Genomic DNA, 5,090 nt, shown 5'->3' on the forward strand with positions numbered 1-5,090 from the left:
CCCTGACTCCTGGGTAATGGAAGGGCTAAGTGCTCATTACTTTTTGTCGCCTTTTCCAGTTGCCGATCAGACGTGTCTGGTTTGGGGGTTTGTTTTGTTTCTTCGTGGCTGTGACTATGCAGGATGCTCCATCTCGCCGTAATTTCGGTTCCATCATTGTCTTGGCATGAAAACATCTGCTGTCTCCCCGCCGTCGCCACTTCTATTTCTTTCGAGAATTTCATGGATTGCGATGACCTTCTATTTTCCATAACATCTCGTGCATCTCAGTGTGCACAGCTGTTCCTCCTGCGTTCCTCTGTCTCTCCATCCACCTATCAGCATCCCCAGTGCATTTGGAGATGCAGCTCATCTGCTTATCAAATCAATATCTCGCTCGCCATCTCCTCGGTGCCATGACCACTGTAAACGCAGCACCCCTGCACCTCGCCGCCCTCTTCTGAGTGCAATTTGTCTTCTAACCTTTTTGTTCCCCTCTTAACACTTTAAAGTTAATTTTCTCAGCCTTTTTTATTTGGATCACGTTGCTCTCTCTGGCTGAGATCTGTCGGTGTGGCCAGCGATGTGCTGCGGGATGGAGGGAGGATGTTCGAGTTGAAGCAACAATTCCAGCAAAGTCAGAGTGCAGTGCTGAGATGGAGCTGGGGGAGCAGGGCTTTGAGCACTGGTTTTGTCTGACCTTGTTCAATGAGCACGGGGTCCATGAGTGTGATGAACTGAGACACTTCCGTTTTTATTCCATTCTGGCATCTTTTATTGCTAGGACTTTACTGATATGCCTATTCTCATAAAAAATATTAATAAAAAAATCGGTCCTATATCTGCTGCAGATGGACTAATAAACCTGGAGCATGACAGGACCTTAAATCTCTTTGCCTTGTTCCCCACCGGTAAAATGTGCAACCCAGTTCCCCACCTCCCATTCCCATCTCCCTGCTGTGCCCTCAGCAGCAGAACCCCCCCTGCAGCTCCTGCACACAGCACCCGCCCAGCCTGGCCAGGGAGCCAGATGATGCTGTAGCAAAACTACTCAGAATATTAAAGGTGTAATTTAAAAAAAAAAGATATTTCATTCAGCCCCAATCCATGGTCTTTATCGATCTGATCTGGGAACGTCCTGTTCCTGACAGGCTTTGCCGAAGTTTGGCCCCGGGGAGGCACGACTGTTGGCTGGGAAGGGGGGTGTTGGTAGAGGGCAGAAAGCGGGGTGGAGAGGAATGAATCTTGCAAGAACTTCTTAGATAGATGGCAATAACATCAGCTTCCTCCTCTTTCAGGAGCATAGCTGTTTATGCAGAGACGGCTTTCCTACCATTTTATAAAGATATGTGTTATATGTGGATACTTGTAGGTAAGTAAGGCAGTAACATTGTTGGTTAAGGGATCTATTGATCCAAATAGAGTTATGTGGCTGTCAGTGTGCGTAACAACTGTCTGATTTGGGGGAAAAACGCTCCTAGGAAGATGCAAAGCAATGCATTTGGTGAGGATTCATCACTCCGCCTCCTTGCCCGGGCAAAGCTACCGGAGCATTCCTGACGGGTTGGGAAAGTCCTGGCAAAACCGAGCAGCTGCTCCTCAGGGGGCAAACACCAGTGCTGGAACACGAGACATGGGCAAAACCAGGCATCGTCCCCAAAGAAACCACGGGAGATGGTGCTTCTGCCTCCGCCGAGGAAAAGCAGCCGCAGGGATGCGCAGCAGCAGCCCGGCTCCAAACGGGGGCTCAGGTGTTGGGCCAAGTGTTGAACGGACACGGGCCAAACCAGAGCGAAACAGATGGAAATCAGGCAGGGAATAAACATTATCGGAAATAATCTCCATCATTTAATGTACTCCAGTGGCTTTGAAATAATTGGCTATTTCCTGGGCACATACGAGCTTGAACAGTGCTCTCCCTGCTGCCTTTTCTGTCCTTGTCATCCTTGAGACCTGGTTGTCCCCTGCTCCCTCCCCCTTTACCTCTCCAGTTCCTCCTCCTCCAAATTTCTACCAGAGTTTGTACTTTTCCCCCAGCAACGTCTCTGAAGAGCCACAAATGTGTAATGTGTGTCCCAACGCTTGTCTTTTAATAGCGCGAGGCAAACCACATCAGCGCAGGAAATTTCACATTCAACACATTATTGCTATTTAAAGCGCAGAGGTACAAAAGTGATTGGCAATGCAGCTCTCTCCGAAATCGCAGGCGGCTGCCTGCTGCCAGATTGTGATTTTTTAATATTGGCTGCTCTGTGCAGTCGTTTCCTCACCTTTGACTTGCAGATTTCCTGACGATGAAATAGCAAAATCATTTTCGGTTGTAGCAGGCACACTGCTTGCTGCTGAAGATAAGTAATCATCATTAGATACATGTGTGTGCACACAGACGTGGCTACACAGCTAGTGCTGGTCAGTTTTTCCAGCTGAGCAACCTTTTTTCCTTGAAAAGTTTTATTTTTCTAGAAACTAACAACCTTTTTTCCAGGAAAAGGTCTTTTTAAATGTTTTTTTTCCTTTCTTTTTTTAGAAAGGGTTTCTGGGTTTTCGCTATGACAGAGGGAGGGCAAGCGGCTTTGGCCCAGAGAAGGTGATGATGAGGGCTTGTGATTTTGTGTTTCTCAGGGCTGTAATAGAGATCTCTGAGCCAAAAGGTGTTGGTTATGTCAGTGCTGTTTACGTAAATATGTTGCTCTGGGTTAATGTGCAGTGTGATTAAAGGTTAGACCTTTACGAATTTCTGTTTAAGGCAACCTTACCCTGGTTATATTGAAGTATGCAGTGACAAAAAGACAGCTATTCTTACATGAAAATGAGGAAATAATGGCCCTGGAGTTTTTTATATGGCATATAAAACATCTGGTGAACACGGCACAGGTGGGTAGGTTTTCTCCTGATGGTGCTTTTTGAGCTGTGTGGCTGGGGCAGGGGCTGTGCAGGGAAAGGGGGAATCTTTTGGGCTGTCTCAGAGGAATTTGGGCATCTCGCGAAGATGCGAATGTGCAAAGCCCTGACAAAGGCTGTGGCTGGAGACGAGGGCAGGGCCAGGCAGGGGGCCTGTGGCAGCGCTTTGTCACCATATTTACCCTTCTGCTGGCCCAACGTGAAGCATTTGGCTCTCCTCCACTTGCGGAAGGGATTAGCTACTTCATAACATCCAGACAAGATAATCTCTCCAGTTTTGCCTGGAAGAAGTCCCTGACAAAAAGCAACAAAACTACAATAATGCCAGATTAAACAGTAATTGAGTTTGCCTTCTTATGACTTTCTCAGTTAAGTTTGTGTTGGTTTTAATTTTTTGTTATTGTTGATATGGAACAGCTAAATATTGTCCTGGTATTGATTCTAACCAGCCGTGTTGTATCTGTGGTAAATGGCAGCAATAGAGGGAGATAAGTAAAAAGGGGAGGAAGGAGTACCTGTAAAAAGCTTTTTCAATTTCCATGCCTTTTTTAAAAAGAAAAGACGTCGAAAGAGATGAAGCTTTGGTAATGGTTACTGCTCACCGCCTGCTCCTTCAGGTGATTGCATTAACGGAGGGACTGTGGCCATGCCTGTGCCAAGCAGATGCACGGGGATGCCACGCAGGGAAGGGACGCGACGTGGTCCCCGATGGTGCAGGAGCCCTTTGTGTCCCAGAGCCGCTCGGCTGCGTGCTGAGAGGTAACCCCGGTGTGGGAACCTGGAGGAACAGGGAGGGAAGGGAGTCGGCAGGGTAAAATGTGACTTTTCTGATGTCTTTCAACATTTAAAAGCAGCAGCTGAACCAGAGTTGAGGTCTGCAGCCTCTAGACCACATTTTCTCTCTGTCATGCAGTATTTACAGGACTTTTCCCCCAGCCTGGTGTGACAGTACAGTAAATCTTGATATAAAGTGCTCAGATATAAACTCATCATCCTGATCCACTGCATATTCAAAATATTTTGAAGGGTCTGTTGTATATCGAATGGGTTTCTGGTTTATGTTGTCTGGGTACCATCCATCCCCGTGCCGCTGTAACTGACTACTGAGCAGCCAGTGTCCATTCTGGTCACTGGAAAATCGATGCCAGGAGAAATGGATTGGCACTGACATGCCAAAATCCCTGCTTTGGGGTTTGGTTTTTTTTCAGTCTTCAGTAATTCCCTGTGCTGGGCTGGAATTTCGGAGGAGGATGAGAAATGCTCGGGGTATTTGGACAGTTGCAACCAGGGTTAAAAAACAAAGGCAGGGATCTGAAAGGGATCTGAGAGTAAGGTTTTGGGGCTTTCTCCCCTAGGATAAGGAATTTTGTGCCTCTGTGGATAGTGTAACTCCTCGGCTGAAGCAGCGGGGGACGTGGAGCCGTGTAGGTCGGTGTCCTCTGCTGTGGCAGTCCCTGCATTTCTCACTCTGCTCCATCCCTCGTGTGATGGGAGGCACCGTCTGCAACGGGTCTTAGAGATGCACTGTGCTAAAAAGAAAGCAAAAAGGATTAAAAATCAAAGACCTCGGGAAACAACTCTCTCTTTAGCTTTTGGAGACGTTTATTCTGGCTGTATTTATCCCTCTGGCCACTGAGGTGACTCAAATCCAGTGAGCCACCCTTCACTTTTTTCTGGCAGAAGACTTCGTGCACTTTGCTGGTCCGATAGCTACGCTGATGAGCGATACGCACTGCAAGAGGAGTCCCTTTCAAGGGAAAAGTTCAGAAATTTCTCAGATCTTACCTAAAATAATTTTCACCTCTTAAGTAGCATGGCACAGTAAAGCCTGGCAGCTGGTCTCCAGAGACTTGAAATGGTACCTCTGCTCCCAGCTGGGTACCCAGGAGGAAATAAAAAGGAGTTCCAAAATAAATAGTGCAAGTTTCCAAAAGTTTTTGAAAATAATAAATTAAAATGTACTGACTGTCCTGAACGTGTTCTTGCTGGTTGACGTTGGGGTGGTGAGAGGCTAACGGGACGTGACGAGTAATGCATCACCGGGGCAGCGCTGCTCTGATGATGCATTGCACCAATACATCACGAGAGCGACAGCGCTTTAATGATCTATTGCTCCAAAATGGCCTCAGTCGGGAAGAATGGGTCCAGGAGACTCTGTCCACCCCAGCTAAGTATTGCCCACATTTTCCAAAGTTTTTTCTTTACCTTGA

This window comes from Mesitornis unicolor, unplaced genomic scaffold (assembly GCF_000695765.1).
Source record: "Mesitornis unicolor isolate BGI_N332 unplaced genomic scaffold, ASM69576v1 scaffold1686, whole genome shotgun sequence".
Taxonomy (NCBI): domain Eukaryota; kingdom Metazoa; phylum Chordata; class Aves; order Mesitornithiformes; family Mesitornithidae; genus Mesitornis; species Mesitornis unicolor.